General features: G+C 43.1%; 1 protein-coding gene across 3 annotated transcripts in view; it reads right to left on the reverse strand.

The window, feature by feature from the left end:
• LOC125331430 (contactin-4) overlaps positions 1–27992 on the reverse strand; it is a 273122-nt gene that overhangs the window by 155119 nt on the left and 90011 nt on the right. The window contains exon 3 of one of the 3 annotated variants that reach the window (XM_048315395.1): positions 12902–13027. The exons of the other annotated variants lie outside the window; for them this stretch is intronic. The gene's annotated coding sequence lies outside the window, so the exon portion shown is untranslated. The remainder of the gene's footprint in view (positions 1–12901; positions 13028–27992) is intronic. 3 annotated transcript variants of the gene reach the window in all.

Below are 27992 nucleotides of genomic sequence, written 5' to 3' on the forward strand. Positions count from 1 at the left end.
AGGAAATAAAATAAATAACTAAATACCATTCTGCTGCTAAAGTACATCACTGAGCTTCCTGCAGAACAACCTTTAGTCACCCAGAGCACAAGCTGGGCACTGAAGGATTTTGTGAAAAATTTCCGCATCTAAAAAAAGTATCAGCTCACAATTTCAATTTATAGATGTTTTTCCAGGATCCATTTCAGTTTGCCAGACACAGACACACATAACAAAACTAATTATGGTGCTAATTTGCATTTTAATACTGAGATTTGTAATGAAGGAACACGTTCAGGGCGGATGAAAATGTTAAAAAGTGCATGCTTGGTTCTCCTGTTTTTATCCCAATAGGGTGATGCAAAACTGCAGGAATTAGAGCTGGAGAAGATGAGAAGATGTGAGGTAAATTGTCTTGGATTACTGGGATGGGATAGAGGGGGATAATTTAGCCTTTATCCTGTGCTGCACTTCTGATGAGCTGCAGGAATGCTGGAATATCCTGTGGGATTATCAAAGAAAGGGGAACAAAGAACTGTCCTAATTTTTTTAAGAAGTGAAATTTAAAATGCAATAAATCTATGGGCACTTCTCAAACCACTGCTCCCCAAAGGCCTCAATTATCTCCAGCTGTGATGAATGGTAACTCCTTTCCACCCTTTTCCTGAAAATATCCAAGCACTGGACCTGTCACCACCTCCTTGAGAGAACATCCCGTGAGCCTGCACACCTCATTCTCCACAAGCTCTCTCCGCTGCCATGTTTTGCTAGGGATGTTCGCACTTTTTGCTCAGTTATTCCCCTCTTTGTCCCAGGCTAAACGGATGCTTTCCCAGCTTGCAGCCCTTCTCTGCTGCCTCTTCTCCTTCTGATTGTCAGAGGGGCTGCCTGTGAATTCCTGGGAGATCAGGGGGGTTCGCAGGTGGAGCTAAGAGGGGAATTTGCCCCGTGGGTTCTTTATTGCTGATGGAAATGGAGAAGCCAGAGAGCTCCCACCTGGTGCCCTTGGAGCCCATGGAGTACTGGCAAAGCTGGCAGCAAAGGAGAACAAAAAATACTTTTTCCCTGTAAACTGAACAGATTGGGGAACAATAAAGCATGAAATCACACTCAGCACCACTGACAGACATTCCCTGGCAGTGCCTTTTGATATCAAATACAATACAGAGATTTCTCACTTGTCCTGCCTGGACATTCTGTTTGCAGCCAATGACTCAGAAAAGATTTTGAGCCTTGGTCACTTTGCCTACAACTGTCTGTGGCAAAGCTGAAATTCTCCACCTTGAAGCCGATTCCCTGTGGAAGCATCAGTGCTTTAAACCTGGTAGCACAAAACCAGGCTGTGAACAGATGCTAAAAGCATTACTTGGGGATGAAATGATGGCAGTTCCTGTCATAAGCTTAGGCCAAGCTTCGCCTGCCTGGCTTTGAGCTTCAGTCCCAGATGAAGCCTCTTGAGTCTGGATTTGAGCCCCCTGAGCCAGCCCAGGACCAGCAGCTTTGGCTGCACCGCCACAGGGCTCCAAGGTGGATTTCTGGTACCTCCAGGCTGCTTCTGTGGTGAATTTTCACAGCTTGTTTCCCAACTGCTCTCCCCCTGTGCCACCACCCACTCCCAGCCCCTCCAGAGCTCATCCTCCACTTTCCAGGTTGTCAAGTGACACCTCAGGGGCTCCAAGGAAAACAGGGGAGTTCTGATAGCAGTGTTGGTGGGTAGCTAAGAGCCAGCAGGGCTCTGTGCTTATGCAAAGGCCAACGAGGATTAACCCCTTCCAGAGGCTGAGAAAGCTTTGTACAAGCTGTTCTAGATCTTCCCCTACCCGCGGTTTCTCCAACCCAAAATAAAGTCTGTTAATGCAGCCATTAGTCACAAACTAATGAGCTGCTGCTACATTCAGCACACTTAGCACGTCCTGATACTACAGTGCAGAGCATTTAAAATAGTTGGATTACACGTCTGAATGTCCATTTAAAATAGTTTGCTTACACGTCTGAATGTCAAACACCGAGAAACCAGATTATTTCAGGTCAAACTGTGTCACCTCTGTCACCTGCCTGGCCCTGGACAGGAGCACAAAGCCAGGTAGCTGCCAGCCCTTGTGCCACCCTGAGCTGGGGCATCTGGAAACCACATTTAAACCCGGATCAACTGAGGGATCGGTGCAAATCCCACCCAAACACAGCCCTGTGCTGACACACAAAGGACGAAGGACAAAACAGCTCCTTGCCTCCATTTGCTACAGTGTGTAAAGGTCTCCTAATTGATGTTCTACATCTAAAAGAAGAATTCAGAAATGCAAAGTCACAGTTAATGAATATTTTTCAGGCAGTGGAGCTGGTGAACATAACAGAATCTCAATTTCAGTTCTACCATCAACTACCACTAGTTTATGTAAAAAAAAAAGAATAAGAAACTAAGACCTCTGAACAAGTTACACCCAATAAATAGATTACAGCTGATTTCCTCTTTATGAACCATTACATGAAGAAAATGCAGCCATTAATTTATGCCTGGGATGGAGAGAATTTGCAATGATTCAATATACCTTGATGGAATTGATAGTGTCATCTGTAGGAAGGAAAGAGGAGCATTACCAGAGTATCAAATGCAAAGTACTCTGAAAAATATAAATGAGGGTTTGAGGGAAGAGATTTCACCCAGGAAGTGCTGGCTATCAGATTAAAAAGGAATCTCAGAGACAAAAGAGAGAATGCTGTGCCTTGGCTTCCCTCTCTTCCTCATGCACCAAAATCTGAATTCTCTGGCATTTAAGTTTCTCGGGAGCAATCATTTTCTGTTACCAGAGTGAAAGTGAGTCCTTATTTTAAACCACATGAACTCCGACCACCTTCCAACTCTGGATTTCCAGATGTCCATGTCTTTATTTCCCTGCTTCCACAGACATGCCAAGAGCACAACTCCGCTGAACAGAACCTGGCACATTTCAGGCAGTTTTGCTGGAACTATCCCCAGTTCCCAGGAACATCACTGATTATCAGAAGAACTTTTTCAAGATTTTCCTGAGCTATACCTCCCCTAGTGTCACGTAAAGTCTCTGAACATCAAAATGTGATTTATTCATAGGGAAAAAAAGCCATTAGGAACATTTCAGTTCATCAAGTGCCAAGTGCCGAGTGTCCCCTCTGATAGGAGCACGGCACACCTGCAATAATTACTGGGGAGAGATTAGCAACCTTTCCATGCTCCAGTGGCCTCATGGAGTGTTGGTTTAATGCATCCAAGTGCAGGAAAAGGATTGAATTCCCTGCTGTTTGCTGCAGACAGCCAATTACCAACTACCTGCACACTTGATGCTCCCGACCTTGCCCAGAACAAGATCGGAGCTGATGGACTGAGTCACTCTCAAATGATAAAACTTTGCAGCAAAAAGCCAGGCAACTGCTCCCTCCAAAGAGCATTAGGAAGTGGGATTATTGTAATTAGCCTCTTAAACCTGTACTATTTGCTTTTAATCCCTCTATCCCACTCACTCTGGCTCTACTGAAAATGAGGGAAAGTATCACAGATAATTTCTTTAAATGCACCAAAAAACCCCCCCCAAAAACCCCCCAAAAAACCTCAAACAAACAAACCAAAATCAAACAACAAAAAACCAAACCAAAACAAACACCAACAAGAAAACGAACAGCAAGCAAAAACCCCATGCAAAGCAAAATTTACTTTTCACCAGCCAGAAGTTCTAACATTTCCAAATAACCAAATTCACACTGGGTGCCAAATTAACCCATAGTTTCAGCCTAAAGTGGCCCAAAATATCGTCACTTCTCCCCCCCAGATAAACGTTGTTATTAATGTCTGGTGCAGGCTGTGCTTCTGCGCCAAGCAGATGGGAGCTGTGTGGGCTGCTGGAATATCTTTGAGCATATTATCTCCACAAGTCCTTCATTAGCTTCAGGACCGAGTATTTAAAGCCAGGCATTCAGGAAAAGCAGTCAAAGAAAACACACTATTTCTGGTTTTCACAGCTGATGGGCTTTGTTTGTAAAAATGAGTTGGAATAACTTTCTGTGGAAACACTCGCTCCCCGTTCCTCATTCCCCTCCTGTCAAAAGCCTTCTAAACAGAAGTTATTATGGCTTTTATAATTTGTGACTTCCAAAATCCCTCAAGGTGAACGCAGAAAATTTATTTTCTGTTTAACATTACGTGACAGTGCCTTTTGTGAGCAGCATTTCTGAAAGAAGGCTGCCTCAAATGAATAAAAACAATACCAACAAATCCTTCAGGAGAGGTTCCAACTACACCTGAAGTTATTGTGGTCAGGTTTTATGTAAAAACAGGTTTATGATGCCTTCTGGGGTTTCTTACATTCCTCAAAAACACACAGAGCAAGGAGAGGGATTATTTCCATATCCACAGATTTTGATTTCGGGGTTAATCTTCCAAACTCTGCACTCCAAACCTGCATTCCATGTTCAGCAGAGGCAGGACAGGGGGCTGAGGCTCAGCAGAAGGCACTGTTCTCTCCCCTGGGCAAAGACATCCCAAAATCCTGGACAGGGTGGCCATGGGGACAATGCCCAAAGTCCACAGGGTCCCTCACTCCACGTTCTGACACAAATCCCAGCAGAGCATGAGGGATGCTATGGATTTACGGGAACAAATACACGGCACCAAGCCCAAACCTCCTGAACGAGGCAGGGAAGCACAGCCTGGGTTGGTCTTCCAAAGGTTTCATCACTCCTAGGACAGGGTTAGATGGGATATTGGGAAGGAATCCTTCCCTGGGAGGGTGGGGAAGGACTGGGATGGAATTCCCAGAGCAGCTGGGGCTGCCCCTGGATCCCTGGCAGTGCCCAAGGCCGGGTTGGACGGGGCTTGGAGCAGCCTGGGATGGTGGGAGGTGTCCCTGATCTTTGAGTTCCCTTCCAACCCAAACCATTCTGTGATTCTAAGACCCAAATTTTCCCTTAAAGCTGCATGACTAATAAAGCTTGACTCTATTAATTTCTATAAATAAAAATATTCCTAAAATGCACAGAAAAATTTACCTCACGTGGGGTTTTGAACCTCCATAAAGGTACAAGGAAAGTGTTAATCCCCCTTTTTCCTTAAATGATAATCCTGCTCCTGGTGGATTCTTTTGCTGAGATTGCATCTCACTTGCCTGAGGTATTAAACCAAGGTAATTTTTGTACCCATGGGGTATTCATTGATCAGATTTGGTGCTGATACCTTTGAGTTGCTTCACTTGGAAAAAAAAAGGCTTCTTTTAGGAAAAAGTTATTAAAATGTGACTACAAATAACCAGGAAAAAAAAAAAAAGCCACCTAAAGGTATCAATAGGTCTAAGACAACAAAATTCAGTGACATCTGGAAATCAAATTAGGGTAATTCAACAGCCTAAACCTAAAATTGCTGTATCCAGCAATTCCTGCTTTTCCCATTCCTTTATTTGCAATCGTTTAGAAGGGCCCCTAATGAAAAAAGGCCAAAAGAAAAGTACTTTTAATTCCACAAAATAAAGTCCAGTAAGTTATTTTGCTCTCTTTTATTCCTGATCCACATAAAATAATTGCTTGTGTTTATTGAGGCCGTGGTAATGGAGAAAATAATTTGTGCAAAATTCATTAACAAACTGCTTTGCTGGGCTGGCATGGCCACCTCAAATGACCACCACAGACTGTCAGGGAGAGGGGAAGAAAGATAACAGCCAAATAAAATCCTTAATTTTAATGAATCCATCACATTAAGGCCTCTATTTGACTACTAAGGGGCTTTTATATATTTTAATATTAAAGAGCACACTGAAATAAAAGGGGAAAATCTCCCAGTAACGAGACACAGGCACCGCTGGGCAGCTCAGCCCTGGTGTAATTCCAGTGTAATTCTTGAACTTTACTGGAATAAACACATGCACTTAGCAATATATTATGTAAATCTACTTCTTGATATCAAGAGTGGTGCAGCTGCTGGCCCAGGTTAATTATCTTTATACAATTTATAGAGTTAGATCATCTCTTGGATAAAAAAAGCACTGCAAATTCCCAGGACAACAGGATTTCATCAGTTGTTTTTCTTAAATGAACACTGGATCTTCCTCAGCTGGAGGAAGGTTTTTCGAAGGCAGAAAGGAATTTTTAATCCATTTTTAGTGTTTCTTTCTGCCAGAGGGTTGTTACTTATTTATTTTTTAACAGGATTTGTGATTGCTCAATTAGCAGGGAAATAATGAATGATAACCAATAGAAATTGTTCACTGCTACGAAAAATTGAATCAGGAATAAGTGATCTAGAAAGAGAGGTCACTGAGTCATTTTGAATAAGTACATTTGAGATAATTGTTATGTGCTTTGAAGACATTCCGAGAAAAAGAGGCGAAATTAATCAGATACATTAAATTATGAATTATTAACTCAGCTCTATTAAACATCAAATAGAAAAGCTCTTTAAGATTAACCATGTTTTTGGAAATTCTACTAGCTACAGAAAAGATTTCTGTGATTTGAAACTGATTTTTATTTACATCTGAAATACAGGAAAGGCCCTCAGGGGCGAGGGACACTTTCCAGAGGTGTTGGGTCCATTTATGGACAGGGTTCACCCTGACAGAAACAGAAATCCCTTAATCCATTCACACCCAACCTTCTCAGGCTCAGCTGGGGAGGTCACAGAAAACGAAATCCATGAGTAACTAAAGCCAGAGGTATCCAAGAAACTCCCAGTTTTCCAAGCACTGGAGATCTGGTTTGAAGAATTATTTGATGAATCTGTCAATCTCTAAGTGAGGAGGAGCAGCTCCCATTGCTGCATTCACCTCGAAATCAACTCAGCATTTCTGTTTCCCACCTCTCACAATGCCCTGGGTATTTCAGGGGGCCGATGGAAGCTTTTTTAAAGGACAAATTCCCCAGCAAAGTCAGCCTTTGCATGGAGTGATGTCAGAGCTCCTCATGAACCAACTGGCTGTGGCCTTGATTTAAGTCAATAATGCTGAACGAATAAAGGCTGTTGCTGGCTGCTGATTTTCCCTGGCTAATAAACATTTCTGCTGTCATCTCCTGAGCCACCACCCCACCCCAGAACTCAGCAGGGTGAAAGGCAAGGCCTTGGTTCCGGTCTGGGGGGTTTGACCCCACCCAGGGAAGATTCTGCTGCAGATCCTGGGTGGAATGCTGGTCCTTGGGTCCATCCCATCCCTCAGGAAGCTTTGCTGCTGTCCCTGCTGGAGCACGGCTCACCTTGGTGATGCTACTGCCACCCCTCAGGATCTACAGAACCCACCTGCCTTCCGTCTCCAGCTGCTTTACAGGACTACAGCAATTCCAGATTTGCCCAAAGTTACGCCTGCAGGTTTTGTGAGTCCCTTAAGAGCCGTATTTCACCAAGAATAAAGTTTCTAGTGATTAAAATGGCCACTTTTCCTTACTTATTTCATTTCTAGGAGTCTGTGGCACAGGAAGCAGACTCAGGAGCAGCACCAGTGCCTGCCCCAGGGGCTCCACAGGCACCTTTCCATATGGAAGCCCTTCAGCAAACATGCCTGGAAGCTTTCTCTTTCAGGGTTCAGAGATAACTCCTTCCCTCACCTCCCTGCTGGTTCACTCGGGCATTAAGGAATAGAACCGGATTTGGGTCCTTTCTTCCAGCTCTGGAGTCCCGTGTGGAGCACAGGGCAGGGATGGGAGTGGCTGCACAGCACCAAGGCTGCTGCAAACCTGCAGCGGTTCCTGATGCCTTTGGATGATTCTGACAGGATTTTGTTCTTGGCCAGCTCATCACATAATTACAAATTAGTGAATCTCTTGATATCAGAGGATTGCTTCATAAATTAGGTCACTGTCGTTCATCATTATCGTTTCTTTACCCAACACATCTCATCCTTTGATCCATTCTCATCTCCACCCTGCACCATTAACACTCACTCTCCATCACCGCCCTGATACGCTGAATAACAAAGTTCAACATTCACCAAGCCAGGAAAATTCACTTTCTTCATTCTCCTCATTAGCAGGTGCATGTTAATAAGCAACAGCAGCTTATTAACAGCAACCTTCCGAAAACTCTCCTTTTACAGAGAGGGGTTTGCCTTGCAACTGAACCTTACCCTGGATAAGGCACGTCTTTCCTGCTCATCAGGTAATCCCAGTTTTTTATCCGCCACACTTTTCCCCTAAACATGTGCTCCAGTTATTCTGCACCATTCCCTGCTTTACAACCTCCAAACACTTCCAGCAAAAGCTGCTCTGGAAGCTGCTCTCAGCCAACCAAAGGAGATTGAAAGGAAAGTAATCCTGGACTGAGCCAGGAGACCAACCAGCCATCCCTGAGTTTCTCACATCCACAAAGCCAATTTAGAGGCCCAAATCCACCCATGCACTTGAGAAGTTCACTGATGGATAATTCCAAGCCTGATGGAATTAGGGAGGCAGCAAAGTTACCCAGCTCTGCTCTGGGTGACAGCAAACAATTCCTGACAACTGCGGAAGCTGCACACGCAGGTGAGGACCAAACGTAGAACAAAACACCTTAAAATGATTTCCTGTGCCTTTTCCATGCCTGGATTATCATCCTGATATCTCCAAGAGGAGGGAACGTGGTTGGGAGAAGGATGACCCACCCCAGATGATCCATCCCAGGGCCACTGAGGGCAGCCAAGGACACAAACCCACTCCAGTTTGAGCCCTGGTCCTCTGCAGATGCAAACCACAAAACCACACATCAGCCATTTGAAAACCCACATATTTTACACAGATACCTTGGAAAACACTGCCAGAATGCCAAATTTCCATTGACAGCTGCTCCTGGTTACCCCCTCGTGCACTCAGACATCCCTGGTACCACTCTTGAGTGACTCTGCCTCATCTGAGCTACAGCAGCCTGAAACATCAGCTCTCAACTCCTTAACTGGGATTTGTTTCATTGCTGGAATTGGATCAGCTCTAAAACCTTTTCTCCAGGACCACCACAGCTGCTTCTTCACAGAGTTCTCTTGGAATTAACTACAAAAATACAGATCCTGCTGCATTTCTATTCTATTTATGTTTTGGGTAGACAGGGCAATAAAAACCACAGCTCCTTCATTCTTTTGTAATTAAAAGAAACCACTTTCATTTACATTCCACCATGGTGGGGACATTTATTCCTGCCTTGTGTTCACCTTAAAAATGGGCTTCTTCCAAGTTATTATCGCTGATTCTGAACCTTGGGTCTACCAAAGCAAGAAACAAACCTCCAAATCCTAAAAAGCTTTGGAAAGTATTTCCCAGCCAGCATTTCCCTCTCCGTGGTTTAGTGTGTTATCCATCCCCTGCATTGCAAGGATAAAATAAATGCAATCTCAGTGGCTCGTTATGAGAAGAACTCAGGAATCTGCGGTAGTTTTGTGGACAAAATACCTAATTTCCGTTTCTTCTGAGTCTAATGAAATGGCTGAAGTTTTCTGACACTGCCCCTGAATTATACAATCCTCGAGAAGACATTAACAGCTGCTCTAAAAATCTAATTAAATTTTAGAGCACTGCTAATGCAGCCATAAGGCCCATGTAAGCCATTATCTACATTAATAAAAATTAAAGTCAAACAATATCTACACAGTAATAATGTACCTGCATTCAAGGTCACTTTAATTCCCTTACTCCCATTTTTTTCTTTATTGTTGCTGTAACTATTATTAATATGTATTCAAAATTTCAAATATAGGTAGATTTGTTCCCCTGAATGGTTTACCTAATATAAAATATTGAGACAGGAATTAACTAATTTATCTTAATTGTTTATTTTCTCCCTTTCTCCACAATATAAACTCCTATTTTTAGCACAGAAAAGGGCAAGAAACTGCAACAACCTACAGGGATTTTATTAGGTACCTAAATGAAAATCTAGAATGGAACAACACAGGCACAACTCATCTCAAATCCAATTCTTCTCTTGCATGGAAGACCAGAAAAAGAAAAAAATGGATGCTGTAGAAGGGGAAAAGGAAAAAAATCAGAAAAATTATCTAAGGACAGTATTTTATTTGTATCCAATTATTTTTCTCCACAAATTCCAAGAAACTGATTTTGTTTTCCTCCATTGGCAAATATTACTGTGCATTTATATAACTCCTACCAAGGTGTGTTGGAAGTGACAGAACAAATAGCAAATATAATTCTGGAGCAGTTCCTTGAAAACTGGGCACTGATTTCACTGAAACTTTGCTTCAATTTCTTTGGAAAGACTGAAAACTGTTGGAGAAGCAGAACGGACAACTCCAAGCAGGATCATCTGCATTGCTTCCAAACCCTTCTGGAAAGGTTTTAAGTTCCTTCAAAATTTGGAAATGCATTTTAAGAATCAAATAACATCAAAATGCCCCTGATTATGCCATATACAAATACACAGCATCTGAACAGTGACTTAAATAAAAGGGGGAAAAGGAATATTTTTGCATGAGGTGAAGTATTCGACTCCAAGCTCTCCATGAAGAAAAAGGGATCAGGCAGGGGGGTCCCAACTTTCCTTTCCCAACAGCTGTAACAGCACCAGCTGTGCAGGTGCCCAAAGAGTGGAAAGAGCTCCTAAATGGGAACAAAATATTCCAAAACACCCAGATTTCCATTAAAATTCTCATCACTGAGACACACAAATTGTTTACAGAGTGCTGATTAAAACCTCAAGGGTTTTCCATGAAAATATTTGTAAATTAGGTGAATAAATTATTCAGGGGTCATTATTGAGATTAAACATTCTCCCAGAACATTCTCGGAGCAGAACACTGCTAGTTCTTCTCACTGATTATTTCAGCGCTGTCACAGCACACAAACCTCCCAAATTCTGTTTGGTTCACAGAGCTTCAGCCTTCACCTGTGGAATATTCCTTGGGAATACGCAATCCTCGTGTTAAGTCCCTATAAAGCCCATCAGACCTTAAATTCCTTTTTCTCCTGTCCAAGACCATTCACCAGCAGCTCAAGAAAAAGATCAAGGTGGCTTCTGTGCTCGTGTCTCCTCTCTTAATGACCTCCAAATACTCAGATCTTGCACCTCAAGTGATAAAAGAGACTTCAAACACGGGTTAGGAAGTGAGATGGATGGGAATGCTCTGCTCTTCTTCCTCCAGTCCAGCTCAGGGAGCGGGATGTTACCCAGGCAGATGTTGTTTCCAAGAATTAATAATTCCCATTTATTTTTAAAGCAGGCTCATACTCCTGGACACAAGTTCCCCATCAGACACTCTCCATTCAAACAGAGAAAGGATGAACAGGGTGACTCTCGGGATACATTTGGGTATCACCCAGGATAAACTTTGTGAGAGTCTGTTGTCTTATTGCTCCCTGATTTCCATATCTAATCCCTGCTGGCAGCTGGGGAAATAAGAATCCCTCCCTCACTTATTCACCATGAGAACCTCACCTCGTGCTGCCGCAGAGTGGAGGGAAAATGCTCCAGGGATGGAGCAAAGAGCAGGAAAGAAAAAGAGCTCAAGGATGGCATTTTTTGTTCTGGGATGATTTGTTCAGCCCTAGCAAAAATGCCACTTCCCACACTGGCTTCCAACTATTTTTAGGCCCCGTATAAAATGCAGTTTGCACACCCAGCCGATCTCTGCTCCCTTGCATATCCTCCCCTCCTGTTTTGCTTTCCTGAAATGATAATTTGCAGGAGCTCATAAACAACCCCAAATATCAGCTCACCAGGGAAAATACATCCTCTGCTTTGCTGTTCCCGTCAGTTTAAAGGAAATTAGTTAAACCACACAACAGCTTTTACAGCCCCAAGACTTTCTGCACTTAGAGAGAAAAAATCTGCCAGCTTTATTTCCTCCAGGCAGTCATTTCACCTCTGGGCATGTTAAGGAAACAATTTTTATGCCGACAGTGAAAAACTGTTTGTTTTTAAGCAGCAGTTCACAGGAAAGATGCCATGAACTTCATTTAACAATGCTAAAACTGCTTTATTCATTCAAAACTTTTGACAGCCAGGCATAAGGAAGTTTAATTTTTTATTTACTTCGATTTATTGTTTCTCTTGAAGCCAACTCGTCGCTGCACCATTTCATTTTTAAGTACGAGAAGCACCACTTAAGCATCACACAGGGAGTTTGTAAAATCATCATTTAGCTCTGAATTTTGTCTCTCCAAATTCCTTCCCTACTTCAAAAACTCAGTGGAGGGGAGAGGAGGACGGATGGTTGGGAGCAGGGGATCACTAAGGCCGACAGAAACCTCAGGCTGCTGTTACAAATTAAACCATTTCTTGCACCATTTCCTCCTCTCTTTAGGATGGGCCACCCCAGTAGCCAGAAAAGAGCCCATAAATCAACTCCAGGAAGTGGAGAGGTCTCCAAAATAACATTTTCTCTGTGTTGTACTGGTAGTTCGTCATTTATATTTCCACTGTCTTGTAAGTTAGGCAAATAAATTGCTTCAGCTGCTCATCGGAAGGAAACATTTAAATAAAAATTGTATTTCACGTGGTGCCTGCACTTGTGACTTAACCCCGTTCAGCTTACCGGAGGGTTAGCCTTTAATTCCTTTAGGCTTTAGAGAGAACATCAAACAGAAAATAAACCCTGTGTTATGGACTTCACGGATGCAGCCCTGAACAGCTGAGTACCTGGGAGGACACCCAAAATCTTATTTACATGTCACGACTCTCTCAGCCCTCTGTTAGCCAGGTAAGAAATGAAATATGGAATATCTTACACACGGACATATCATTTTCACAATTTGCTCCCCAGCTCTCCCTGAGACTCCTGAAGTTCCCAGCAAGACACAGAAAACATGGGAGTTTCTCTTTTTTTTAAGGCTCTGGCTGTGGTGCTGCTCAGGCCAGGTGAGCACAGCTGCATTCTGCAACCCCCAGCCACAACAGCTGAGCAGAATTTTGGAAAGAAAATGTGATTTCCATCCTCAGGAATCAAATCTTAAATATGTGAGTGTGCTTTATTGCATCTTAATTGATAATTTCATTTACCTGCTGCTAGAAGATCTTCCTAGAAGCCTTTTCCCCTCTGGCAACAGGCACAGAAAGGCCAGGAAAAAGAAAGGGAAGGTTCTCCTTCTTCACAGGCTCATTTCCCAACCAGTTTTCCGCAAAGGACTGCAAGGCATTAAACAATGCACTCAGGGTCTGAGACCTCTTCAGGCTACAGAAGAGCTGGGGGCCTCAGGGCACAGAAATCAAAGATTTTTAAGCAGAAACCTGTAAGAATCACAATATTTTACCAGTTTTGTGTGTTTTATTGCTTCTCAGTTGCTCTGACAGTCTCATCTAGCCACTGCCACAGGCCATCTCTATCAACGATTGATCTCTGCCTCCCTTCCAACCTTAGGGGAAAATCTGGAGAGCTGGACAGAGTATTTACTTTTATTTTATATAATAACAAGGCTTTCTCTAAAAATCTCTGTGTGTTGAACACCACACGTGTGACCCAGCTCATTTGTTGATGTTTAATATTCTCCTCTCTCACTGAATGTAACCAGGGGAGGAACACACAAGTGCAGAGGAGAAGAATACAAAACAACCCAGGCCTGTCAGCCTGAGCCCCGGGGGTCTTGAGAGATGACAAAACCCTTTATCAGCTCCACCAATGCAGAAGACAAACCCCACCCATCTCCGCCTCTCCTGGCTGCCCACTCGGGGAGATCCCTGCACTGCTTCAAGCAGTGCCTTGAAAATTCACTGTTAAATAACAGCTCTGAAAGATCATTTTGATTTGGAAATGCCCTGATGAGAGAGGCTGAAGGGACTGCTGAGGGCGTGGTTATGATTTGTATGTTTGGGAAACACAGGGAAGTTGTGGGCTCGGCTTCTTGTTTCCAAAGACACAGAAACCCAAGGCATTAACAAATCTCATGGACCAGGGGGAGAGAAGAGAATAAGGAATATAAAAAAAACCTAAAGAAAAGAACAGTAAGAAAATTGACATTCATGAGCAAGCACCGTTCTCTGCCTGCGTGGGGGATGCTTTGAGCAAACACCTCTGCCTCCATCAAGGGTTTTTCTCCACACACAGCCCAACATTAACCCTGATGTTACCAGTCCTCACCTGTGCCACTGTGGGACCAACCCACGGACTGATAACCTGCAGCTCTCTGCCTCACTGACCAACCATTCCCTTCTCAGAGATCATTTCACATCTTGCCCCTCCTCGGTGGCTTCATTCACACAAACAGCTCCAAGCGCATCTCTTAATGCTGAACATGCCAGGGATAAAATTCTCCTTTACAACATTGGTTCTCTGTGGATCCTCAAAACGATCCTTTAACAAATCTGCCCCCAAAAGGGAAGGGCAGCTCGTTCTCAGGGCAGCAAACCGGATGAGCACAGAAATAAGTTATGAAAAGCTGTAAATTTGGTTGATCATCATCAGGGATCGGGTGTGGATAGTAATCACTGCTGGAAGAGACTTTCAGGGCAGGTGTGAGGGGATGGTGAAGGCATTCAGGAGTTATTATGAACCAAAGGGAAATGAGGGAAAGAAACTGCTGTGACAAGTCCCCAGGTGGAAATCAAAGGCTTTGGAGCAGGACACGATTTCCACACATTCCCACAACGTTCCATGAGAAGGTGTCTCTAGCCCCCCTGGGAAGATCCCCACTGCAGTGATCTCTGGCACACCCAGCACCTGGGCGGCTTTATCCTCCTTTTTCCATCACCAATGGAAGCCCAAAAAAACCACACAATCATAGGTCCAAACTAAGGAAGAGCTGAACTTCGATTTGATGAACTTTTTTTAAGGATTCTTTGGAAAAATCCCAAGGATCCGGCTATCACATCTCAAACTGACACCACTGCACAACAGTGAAAAGAGGAGAATATCTGTGGGCAAAGCATCAAGTTTTGTAACCACGAGGATCTCAGAAATATTTATTCTCACTTGAAAATTGGCAAGGATTTTGACTGCATAAATGATTTGCTGGTTTACACTCGAGGGAGCAGGTGTGCTCACAAAGAAAAAGAGAAAAAGATGAAAATAAGTTCTTCAAAGGAAAATGACAACACTTATCAAATTACTGGTAATGATCATTCTGGTCCTATCAGACTAAAAGTACACCAGATGCTGCAAGTCAGAAGCTGGTTAAGTAGAATTATCACCTGATTGCTCTACTTTGATATCCCCTGTCTTCCACACATTCCAGAGTCAAAGGGTTATTGTTAAAATAATTTGAAAAGGAAAATGAGGGGAAAAAAACCAAAGCTTAGAGTCTTACATTGCATTCTTAGTCCCTAAAGGAATGAAATCACCTATTTTGGAAGGTTTCTACCTTCAAATGCACAATTAAATTGTAAAGCTCAGCACCTTATGAGACCATTATGTAAACAACATTTAAGAGTGACTCCTAGGCTAATATTAGCTTTATTCTTGCACAAATGACCTATGGATTTCTTTCTTTTTACCCTGCTCACCACAAATGCCAAGCCTGCAGATCAATTTATTAACTTGCAGCCTTCACTTGAGTCCTTGTTTTGAGCCAAATGCTGTGAAGTTTTTACTACAATAAAAATATTCAATATTTTCCTCCTTCTGCAATGAGTATAGTTTCTTTCAATTAGGAAACTTGCACTGAATTTGGTTAGAAAGATTTTACTTATGGGGCTTTCTCCTCTACAGCTGCAATAAAATAAGGTTTTTAAGCACCCACTGCAACCACCTCTATTTTAGGTACTTTCACCCAAACAGCCCACACAGAAATGGACATTTAATGAAACGAGACTTCAAACGAATGTGGCAGTTCTACACCACACAACAGATTTCTTCTCCCTGGGATTCCCAAAACCCCTTTGTTGACTGTGGGTTTCCCAAAAGCTCTGCTGTGTCTCCATCACCACATGCTGGGGTCACTTTGTCCTTCCCGTGGGACACCCGGAGCCAACTGTGCCCTACAAAGGAGGGAGCAGCTCTTGGGGGGGTTGAACCGTGCTGGGCATTAAGTGGGTCCCATCTGTCTGCTCTGAGTGCTCCAGGGCACAGCTCTCCAGATCCACTCATCTTGGGATGAATTTGGCAGCCCAACACTCCCACATTTCACATTTTCCAGCACCTACAGCAGCAGAAGGAGTCTGGTGGGCCAGACTGTGCAGTCAAGCAAAGAGATAAAGGTTATTTCCCCAAATTATGTAACTGGGCTCTGCATAAATAACCAGAGTTGTCTTCCCAAAGGGAGTACAAGGGAATATTTAAAGACAATTTTAAACCACAGGGTTTTTAAAACTAATTAAAAGTCTTGGACTTGATCTTGGAGGTCTTTTCCAACCTTAATAATTCTCTCTGTAAAAGTAAATATATGCAGTGTGCTGAAAAATTACTTTGAATTATAAATGAACCTTCCAAGATGACCAAATTGAATGCGCAGATCCTTCTCTCATCCAGCAATAACTTTTCAAAGCTGGCATTTACTGGCTGATGTTTTTTCAGGTTCATCCTAAACACTCTACAGCACAAAAAAACTTCCCACTGTGCTTTTAAAAATGCCTTCTCATCCACTTGATTCAAATCAACGTCTGGGTGAACATGATCAATGTTCATTAGAAGCTCTGCAGTGACAGGTACACGAGTGGCACTCGGTGTTTGCACAGCGAAGCTCCCACAGCTGGAATGAATAAATGGAGCGTGTGTTTCCACACGCAGCTGACACCATCCATAACTCGGGGTTTGACACTTGGCTGCCCTTAGGAAGGAGATGTTTTTCAGAAATAGTTTATTTGCAGCAAAAAAAAAAAAATTACCAGAATAACCTTCTGAGTAAGGCAGCGTTGAAACAGACTTATGGAAGAAATGCCAGGCAGGAAATTCTTCTGAGTGGGAATGCTTGTGTGAGCTGGAAGCACACAAATCCATCAGAAATATTATATAAAAGCACATTTATGTCTTTCCTTCAGTAAGAATATGAAGACACAGGCACTGCTTTGGTGGGAGAGCATCCCACAGGAAGCCCACCTGGACCAGCCAGTCCAAGCTCTCCCCCAGCCACCGGTTCTAGAACAGGAGAGAAAACCCAGGTTCTGCTCATCCCCTGCTAAAATCCCATCAAATCCCGGAAAATCACAGCATTCAGGACTGGATACACTTTCTAGGATATGATTTCCCGAATTATTACAGATGTGTGGATGTGGCACCCTTCTCCATGAGAGAAGGATCAATGCAAGCATTAGGATTGGTCTCAGAGAGAAAAATCCTTCTGGAGGGCTTCTCCAAAGGCATTTCAGGCTATCCCACAACCTCCTTCCCTGAATGATCCCTGCCCCTGAATTCCTCTAAAAAATGCTTTCAAGTTTTAATGTATTTTTATAAAATTTACCACTGAGGTAGATTTTGGGGTGACAAGTTTTCTCAGGGAGCATTTTTCTCTTTGATGACATCAAAAGCATGACGAAACCCTGGTAGGAATTTCCCAACAGTCTGCACAGTGGATTAGAAGAGCTAGAAGGAATTTCTTTCCCATCAGCTCCAGCTATCACACTGCCAAGTTTCATTTTAGGGAGGAAGCAAAGCAGATCAAAACATGCACCAACAAGTTTCCTTTCACAACTCCTACATGAAAAACCAACTCAAACTGCTGTGACATCCCAATACAGCTTCTAATTGCAAAAATCCAAACAAACATGCAGAAAATGACCAATGTTTGGGATTTGGGAAGAGGATTTTCCCTCGAGCAAAGGGAAAGCAACCGTAACTTAGCAGGTGGGTTTTGCCATGGGGGTGTTGTGGAGACAGCAGGGGGAAACGTCTCCTCCTCCCTGCAATAGCTGAAGGGAAAAGGTTTGATTTGTTATTTTCAGCCTTTCTGAAGTCTGACTGTCCATTTTATTAATCGATTTTCTCTTAGGGCAGGTCTTGAAGGCCTTGCCTTCCCTCCCAGCTGAGCTTGGCACTGGGATGCTCTCGGTGGTCTCCCACCTCGTTACTTTGATCAGCAGCTGCAGACAGTGATTGCTGGTGATGGACAAACCCTGTAGGCTCTGTTTGGGCTCATGTCAGGCTGCTCAAACCCCTCTGGGCTTGAATCTCAGGAATGAAACTCCTTGGGGATACTTGGGAATGCATGAGACAGACAAATGTCTCTCCATCCTTGTGCTGCACTCTTGGGCTCGCTCCCAGCAAAAGGGAAGAACCTGGCTTAGAGGGAGAGGATGGATCCTGCCATGGACAGACACTGAACAGGATTATGTTCAGTCCTGGCCTTTAAAGGAAATGAAACTGATTTCCTTGGGTTTTATTTCATGTCTTCAGTTTTTTGATATACGACAAATACTGGCAACAACAAAGAAATAAGAAAAAGTAATCAGCTGGGAATTTGGTATTTCTTTTTTTCCCCTGTTGAAAATCCTTTAAGATGGTAAGATGGATGCACAATGTTTTTGATAAACTCCAAAACATCTTAAGTGGTTGATATCTGTGCAGAAACTGATTAAACTGCGTAATTGCCACATGCTCAACTATAAACTGTAATCACATGTAAGGACCAAGTTGAAACAAGTCTTTTGCTGACTTCTAATGATTTTTATTTAATTTTGAGCTGAATATGAAGGGATTTTCATAACTCAACCTCAGCATGCAGAGGGAGCATGTTCTCACTCACACCAAGTAGATACCCACACCCACAAATAGGGGTAAATCCATTCTTAACTCATTTCAATATATACATAATTCATGAGATGCAACTTTTTGTTGTATTTACAAGACCACCATGGCAGGGGGGTGAGTTAAAACTGATTCCCCAAGGTGGATAAAGCCAATCTTCCCTAGGCTGAGGATAAAAGGTGGGGCAGCAGCTGCTATAAATACCAACAGGCATTATTCTAAATCTTAATGCAAGAACACACTGAAGTATTTCACATCACACAGTAAATGGTTTGAAGATTGCAGACAAAGTAGTCAGGCTATGAATAACTGACAAGAGAGTCTCCAGATAAGCACGCAGAGTTAATTATGCCATACCCAGAAATAAATAAAAGCACTAGCTCCAATGTTCGTGAAGCAGCTGGTAATAAATAACAACTTGTAAACATTTTAATGCACTTATTCTGGTAAAATTAAAATCAATGTTCATGCAGCAATAGCTATTAAATAATACTTACTGAGGGAAAATCTGAGAAGCTTAAAATCCAGTACCTTGTGTGTCAGAAATGAAAGCACACAATGAGAAACAGCTGGAGCTCATAATTTATACCATTTTGAGGTCTTGAGGAAAAAGGCTGCCAAAAAATACCATGTACAGATATTTGGGGCAAATTGATCTCATAAAAAAAGGATTAGTGCGTGCGAGGAGTAATCAAATGCTTCATGTTGGATTACAATTCCACTTAATAAATCAAGCTACTTCTGCTCCTGAAAAGGTTCATTCTACACTCATTTGATTAGTTACACGAAAAATAAATCCCACACAGCAGCAGCAAAAGATAAATGCCTTGTCAAATAAATGCCACCATGAGTCCCTGTGAGCCCCTGACTGTGGATGAGATGCCAGCCCCACATCCCAGAAGAGTTTGGGAAGATCCCAGCTCAGCCAAGGTGCTTCTCATTACACACGCTCAAGTTTTTATAGGGGCATTTTTAGAGATTCACTGGCCCAATCCTTGCCTTAACCTCACACAGCACCAGCTCAGCGCCTTGGATACGAGTTTGTGCAACCACAGAATGGTTTGGGTTGGAAGGGACCTTAAGGACCATCAAGTTCCAACCCTCTGCTGCAACAGGGGCACCACATCCATCATCATCCTCATCAGAGATGAGAGCAGACACAACAGAAGATCTTCCAAATTTGGCTCAAGAGGGTCACTCTGAAGAGGATAAACCATCCAGCAAGGATTAATTTAATATCATTTTCTATTTTCACTGCCTGATGCGGTGAGCTCGGATGGATGTGACGCCATCCTCTCCTCACAGGATCAAATCTGAAGACAGTCTGCATTCTGGCCAGGCTGTTGCCAGCCTTGCCTGAAGAATGGAAAACTGCTGTGGAGCACAATCCCCTTGAAGCTTTACTTCAATATAATTGGGGACCTCTCTGTTCTCAGGGTAATTTTTCCTCACAAGAGATGTCAGCTACTCACTCTTGTTATTTTTCTCCGGACAACATCCCTGGGTGAGAACACAGCTGCACAGCAAAAAGGACAGGGAAAAGCAGGAACCAAGTTCCTTTTTGAAAAATAAAGATGAGTTTGTGCTCTGCCAATGGTCTGCTGTGCTCTGCCAGCTGAACCCAGCCTTTGCTGTGAATCATGGTAACTCCCCGTTTCATTTTGACCTTTTCATCATTATGCAGCTTGATTAGCTCTCCAAGCCGACTGCTTTCATGTGAGAATGAAATCAGCTACTTAAAAGATAAAAGATGAAAGTGATCAAAGTTCTATTTCATATTCTCGGAACAGGCAGCTTTTAGAGAAGAAGTGCCACCAGCCTGACATCCCCGGGAAGTAAACACCTTTCAGTGCCGCAGGAAAGGACAAGTGAGCCTCTCCTCCAACACCTCTGGAAGGGCTTTTTGGAGGGATGATGTAGCTGAGAGACGGGAAACTCACAGCTGAGCTCCCTGTGTGCCTCCAAGGGATGTGCCAGGGCTCGGGGAGCGAGTGCCAGGTCACACCCATGCGAGGATCCAGCAGACGCTCCAAGGGTGGAACAGGAGGAAGGAGCTGCACTTGCAGCACGCACAAGGGGTTGCAATCACAGATGCAAATTCAAGAAATGCAGCGGACATCTGCTTAAGAGGCCTTCAGAAACACGCTGGGAAAGCACTTTCTGCACCCCTGTCCTTGGAGTACCCACAACCAACTTCCAGAGCCAGAGGGCTCCAAACATAGGATCAGAGTGACTCTCCTTGAACAACTGCCTCCCCATGCTCCCCTTCCAACACTGCCCTGAGCCACCAGAGCAAGGAGAGGCCAATCTCTCCAAGATTTCCACCCCAACAGAGGCACACAAAGAGAAATTGTGAGAAACATGCCCCAAACACAAACGTGCCAGAAATGCACCAGTTACTAGAACAAATTTTGGACTGATGCACATATCCACACGCACACAGATACAGGTGAGCTTTACCAATGTACTCATCTTTTCCCCCCACAAAAGCTACCAGAGGTGTGGAAGATGTGCCAGGAGGACAATGAAAGGAGAACAGGTGAGATGAAGCCCCTCGGTATCATCAGACATCACCCACAGCAGCCCACCTGGAGAAGAGAAAATGCCAGGAGTTCTGCCAAAAAAATCAATACACCCCACCCCTTCAAAAAAAATCCAATCAAACACAAAAAAACCCCCAAATCAAACCCAGATTTGCATTTGCTCACCACAAACCTTGCTGCCAATCTAGCACCAGAGCATCAAAGAGCAGGACAGGTTTTCCAAACCCCGGTGCAAACAGCCTTGTCTCCCAGCAAGTCAGGATTTAAAGCAAGCAGCATTTGCCAATGTAGGAACTAAGCAGCAGCAAACAGCTAAAATTCAGAGATAAAACATCTTTAAGTAATTATGGAATTTGTACTTGACTTGGGTGTTTCTGAGGCAGCAACATTGCAGCAGGCAGTGTCCCAACAGAGCCTTCAGCGTGGTGGAGACTCCACACTGGGCTCTGTCACTCACAATTATTTCGTTATTAAGCTTGATTAGCTCGCCTTGGTGATTAGAGAATATTTTGTGAGCATCACAACAGCTTTTACAAATCTGGACAATCCAGAGGCTGAAGAGGTGAAGCTGAAGAGGTGAAGCAGCAGAAGGAGGTGCAGGGAGGGAGCTGGTGCTGGCAGGAATCTGAGGGGATGCTGTGGCCACCAGGATCTGTCAGGGCTGGAGCAGAGCAGGAGAACAATCTTCTTTTTGTTTTTTTCCATCCTTCAGATTCTCTCACACCAACCCACAAGCCCAGAGACGAGCACTGAGAACTCCATGCACCTATTAGCTCTATTTATTACACAAAACCACAAGGATGCTTTAACAGTTCCCTTTCACTCCGCTTCCATTAGCAAAATATTGGCATGACTTCCTCTCCCAGTCCCTCCAACGACAATTACAAGATATCCTCCCCCGCCAAGTACTTCTGTTTTTTGAAAGTACATTTTCCTAATATTTAATTTATACATCATTTCCCACATGTATTAGTAATAAATGTTTCAAGGCGGCAGACAGGAATACAACAGGAAAGCATAATGCTTGCTGTTTACTAGGAGGCCTCATTAAAAAGACATCAAGAGCAAGGAAAATAAAAACAACCTTGTGAACCTCTGTAATTGGTCTCCAGAGAAACGTAACGCTGAGGACATCGATGCAGAAACGCCCCAGTGACTGGGAAAAAAAAAAATTCCAGTTCACTCAGCCTTTGGTACCCCTCAGTTCTTACACTGATTTTTTTATTATTAAAACACATTTTGGATTCTCCTTTAGCTGCAACAGCTCTGCCAGGTGTTGATGGGTTGATATTAAATACTTAAATAATCATTAATCCCTGCCACCCTTAATTATTTTTAAAGGACAGAATAACTAGAGGCATTTTCGTGGAGTTTAACTTTTTGCAAGGTCTCCTGTGGGGGATGTCTCCAGTACTGCCTGGTGGAGCCGGGTGTGTATTTTTTATCATCCCTCCTGTACTAAAATAAAGAGAACAAGTGCAATTACAGTGGCTAAATTTGTTATTTTAACTTGCTGTTTGTAGAACAGAGCTGTTGCATCAGACACATTTTTAGCAAAATAATGGCTTAATCCCCCTTTGAAATGAAAGTTAATTTGACTGGCTTTGCCCCCAGTTAGGCTCAGCTGTCGCTCACAAAGCTTAATTTTTAAACCAAGCCCAGCATAACCCCCCTATTACTGAGCAGCCTTCAAAATTCATATTTAAAGCCAACAGGTCCCAGCGGCTCCTTTCAGATCCTTCTGGGCTTCCCAGAAGACTCATGAAACTTGATTAAACTAAAAATTGCATTTCATTTTCCTGTTTTGTTTGCATTTAAATGGAGAAACTTGCAGCTGGATAATGGCCATATATTTCCTGTTGCACTTCCACTCCCAGCAATAAGTGTTTTGTCATGTTTTGTGCTGTTTAAAATATGAACTTCTTGCTCCAAATGCAGAATAAGACTGTGTAAACCTGAGACTATAGCAAGACTTGCCCAGAATGTTTGACTGGTGGGATTTAACATCCATCTAAGCACATTTATTTGTAATGTTTTCACTTGGAGGTGCACTTGGTGACCCCCCAAGCACCCACTCCTCCCTCCTTGCTTCCCTTCCCTACCCCCAGCTCCCAGATTCAATTATAAAGCCCCTCAGATGCCAGATTTTACAGGAAAGCTTCAAAACCATTACTCAGCCAAACGCTGGCCGCGGTAAAGCTCAGACACACCATGAAAAGCCGCCACCTTTTACCCAACCTGTGCTGATCCAACGAGGCTTTGCTCCATCACTGCTGAGCTCCATGTGAAGAATCCAACCCAATAAGGTTGGAAAAGACCTCCAAGACCATGAAGTGCATCCTTTGAACCCCCCATGCCCACTAACCACATTGGGAAGCGCCATACCCACTCATTTTCCAGGGAAAGTGATGCCACCACTTCCCTGGGCAGCCCATTCCAATGTTTGACCACTCTTTCCGTGATGAAATTTTTCCTAACATCCAACCTGAACCTCACCTGGCACAACCTGATGCTGTTTCCCCTTGCTGAATCTGTCCAGCCCATCCCAGAAAAGCCTTGGAACAGCAGCACCTCCAAGCCCAGCCCTCACCATTCCCCTCTCCTCTCCTCCACAGCCAGGCAGCTCCCACGGCATGCGAGGAGTGTGTGACATCCCTCAAATTCACAGCTCTTCAAGGAGAGAAAATTGCACCCCTAAAGGCACTGATGAGAAAAAGCCACCCAAATTTGTTTTCATCCTTTTAAGAGGCCATAAAGTTTAGTGTTATTTATTGGCAGGTCTCGCTCTGCTGAAGGCTCAGCGACACACGGAGCGTTGGCACAAGGTGTTCCCTCTGATCCCCTTGCAGCAGTTTTCCATTGCATTTTGGCACATTTTGGGGCAGTTTTGCCACAGTTTTTGTCAGTTTTTTACAGCTTCCCAATAAAGAAATGTATCTTTAACCTCCTCCCTATCCTCCTTGCCCTCAAGGGGCTTTTCCAGGTTTTTGAGACTCCAGCTCTGGTGATGCCCAGGCTACGGTGGCTGTCCCAGATGCTGCCAGGGCCAGCTCTTGCCAAGCCTCACTGCTCCAAACCCATGGAGGAGCAGCCCCTCAGCTGCCCCTCTCCATCTCCCTGTGCTCTCAACCCCATTTAGCACAGCATAGCCAAAACAGGAGTAAGGAAAAGAGCTTAATTTCATCGGAAATACAATTTTTAATGGCCTTTGTGGCATTTGCTTGGGTGATGTGCTGAGTGCGAGCGTGGCTCCTGGGGAGGGCTGGGGAATTAATGCACTCCCTCTGTCCAGCAGGCAGAGATGAAGGAAGAGCCATGATTATTTTCAAATGTTAAGTATCAGCAGAGTGTGATTATGCAGTTAGTAATGAAAAAAGCCTATTTCCCATTCCAGATGAAACAGACTGGGTGGCTTCTCCTCCTGCTCTGCTCCCTCATGTTTTACACCTGGCACTGAGGTGACACCACAATTCCCACCACTGCCCCCAGTCCAGAGCTTCCCACAAGTTCTTTTTTCAAAAATCACTCTAAAAATTCACTAACTAGCCCAAATAATAGGGACTAGGGATAGGAAAGCTGTGACAGCTCCCCACACCAGCCCTGGCCTCACAAGCGCTTCCCCAGCCCAAGTTGTTAAATCTGTCACATGAGTGCATTTATGGCTTCATACAAACACACAGAGATAAGATAATTAACCATTTCCCACTGGAAATTGGTGATTTGCATGCATATTAAGGTTAAACGACAACAAAAAGGAATAAGAAAGTTAAGGGAAGGTTTCCAACTTTATTTTGCAGCATCACCAACCAAATTCCTTGCCTTTGGCACTAAAAAAAGAACCAGGGTAGGAATTGCCACACTTCATCTGACTTTTTTTAGACTAATTACGTTCCTGCAAGCAGAGTTGCTGAACTGCTCGTTCCTAACCCTGCCTTGTCTGGCGCATCAACAGATGGGAGCAAAATGACTTCTGTAAATCAGAGCCCCGTGACAGCGGAGAGATTATCTCGGTTCTGGGAAACAATCTCAGGTAAAGCTCACATTAGAATGTCGTTAGGATTTTGCCCTGAAATATTGCTTTCCATAAATTTTGCAGTGTAATGGTTCCTAAAAACTTCCATACAAAATGAGATCTAATCACTTCCTTCACACCCTCTTCTCATTTGTTTGTAAGTTCAAAAATAGTTTTAAAAATAGATGATGATGTATCGCAAGAGACATTCCTTATTTTAATAACTTATCTTTACAGAGGCAGAACAGCGTTGCTGAACTACTAAAAACGTTCCAATGAAATTTCAGAATTAGCAAAGTCCTGAAATATTTCAACTTTCCATTACACACCCTTAAATTTTGCAAGATGGGATTCAATTAAATCAGCTGCTGCCCTCGACTCTGCAACCGCCAAAGGCAGATTAAATCAGAGAAGGGCAAAGTTGTGAAAAGAACCTTTAGGACTACATCAAATATGAAATCATTTAAGCCGAGACAAAAATACCCTTTTTTTGGCCAGTTAAATTAGGGGACAAGCTGAGGGTCTTCTAATACAGCTTCAAATAAATTAACACCTGGTTTAAGTGGTGCTGAAGTATCCACCTGGAGAGCTCTGTTATTTAGCAAATAAAATGTTACTTACAATAGCAGCTTCCTTGGTATTTGGCAAATGCTACCTTGCATCCATTCGAGCTCAATTTCAAGCCACCACAGATTCCTTCTGTTCTTCTACCACGAGCAGCTAAAACCTTTCCCTTTCATGCTCTTTGAGCTGCTGGTCTCTCTCACAGTGATGCAGCTTCAACATCACCAAGCCCTTGAGAAATCCACGTGTATTCATTGCTTTGAAATTATTGCAGAGGCAAAAAAAAAAAAAAAAAAGAAAAAAAGAAAAAAGAGAAAAAAACCCCAACCCACTTCCTTGCTTTGTGTTGTATTTCAGAGAGTTTAAATGGTCTAATATCCAATTCCTTCTCAACGTACTACAAAGTGCTAAATGGTAAGAATTGCATTACTGCCACTGCTTAGATCTTGGCTGATAAGGTGAGCCTTGTACATTTAAACCAACTTCTGAAAAAGCTGTTGCTATCCTGGTCTTGTAATTTATAATTCATGGGGCCAAATTACAGCTCGAGAAAGATACAGCCATTTTTACCAGTTCTTTCATTTTCCTCTGATTTATGTATGAATAAGTAGGAGACTGAGCAAAGGGAAAAAATTAAAACTTAACACTTCAGGTTGCAAATTAAACTGTTCTGTACTCAGAAAGGATGGATGGAGCAGGATATAAAAATACTTCTTGGGAGACAAGGATATGGAGAAAAATTCTGAGCATACATTAATTTTATGATATAAAAATAGCTTTTGCAGCTACTAAAATTGGAGATATTTAAAACTGGAAATATTTATCATTAATGGGACTTGAGTGCCCTGGGAGTGCAACACAACACATTAATATTTGTAACATCTTTACAACAGCCCTCCTTTCATGTTGCCCTTGATGAATGGACTCATTTTTCTGCCCCTTGTAGCTTTATCCTCTCATTGTTAAAGACATTTTTATTGATCCATGCACAGAACAAGATCCACCTGAAGACAAGGATCAGTAAAGGAATCCAATTTTGTTATTTTATCTCTTCCAGGGGAAAAAAAAAAGATGATTCAGAAAACGATTTCTTTCTCAATTTACCAAGCACCCCCTAAGCTGACGTTTTCAAAAGGGCCTAAAAGTCTTCTGCAGGAAAAGGACACAGCACAAAAAATCCCAAATAGACGAGTAATTTACAGTTAGAGCAATATCCACGAGCTTTCAGAAGTTTTTAGTCTAATGTGGCTTTTTATTTAGAACATTTCATCCTGAAACACCAGCTGAGGAGATGCTCATACTCAGAGGGGCTGTGGAATTCCTGGCTGTTGCATAACCCAAATAAAAACCTCAGAAAACCTTAATTAATGCAGCTAGACCATTTAATCTTTTTAAGAATAAAACATATTAAAAAAAAAAATGGTGCCAAGAAGAAAGAAACTTATTGCTTTGGTTTTCAGGAAAATGTGTAAGGGCAAAATTTTCATAACTGTGGAAATAATTAGGTCTTAAATTGAAGTTGAGCTTCCTAAAAGCCTAAGTTACTTTGAAAATTGTTCATTCCGTATCACACATGATAATCTAACAGTTTTTCATTACCACTATCTAATTATATCTTACTTGAGCTCCAATATCTCCTGATAGGAAGTTATTTAAGCAGATAATACAGAGTTTTGGAGCTTCCCGTGGTTGGCCACATGACACAGAAATATTTACACCCACAGATTTCCTTCAATGCAAACAGCAGCTAAAAGGTATGGCAGCAGGTTGTCCTGCTGCAAAACAAAGTGATCCAAAGCACCCCAAAATGAAGCTTTTGGAAGACAACTCTAAGGATCTACCAGAGGCAATTGCTCCATGTGGTAATTCTGATGTTAATTTACTCCACTTACCCTGAAGATGAGACCATGAGAACATTATTGTGAATACTGTGGAATGAGCTGGGATCTTTGAAGCCCACCCAGTGCCACCCCTGCCATGGGCAGGGACACCTTCCACTGTCCCAGGCTGCTCCAAGCCCCAATGTCCAACCTGGCCTTGGGCACTGCCAGGGATCCAGGGGCAGCCACAGCTTCTCTGGGAATTCCATCCCAGCCCCTCACCACCTTTACAGGAAGAATTTCTTCCCAATATCCCATCCATCCCTGCAATTTCCCCTTGTCCTGTCACCTTGTAAATGGTCTCTCTCCATGTTTCTTGTCACCTCCCTTAAAGTACTGGGAAAGCTGCATTAATTGACTCTGAAGCTTCTCTCCTCCAGGCTGAAAAATCCCAATCTCTGAATCCTCTCAAAAGCTGGCTAATCACTGCTACTGGACTGACTAATACTTTACTTTTCGTTTTTTATTTTCTACAGTGGAT

This window comes from Corvus hawaiiensis, chromosome 11, assembly GCF_020740725.1.
Source record: "Corvus hawaiiensis isolate bCorHaw1 chromosome 11, bCorHaw1.pri.cur, whole genome shotgun sequence".
NCBI lineage: Eukaryota > Metazoa > Chordata > Aves > Passeriformes > Corvidae > Corvus > Corvus hawaiiensis.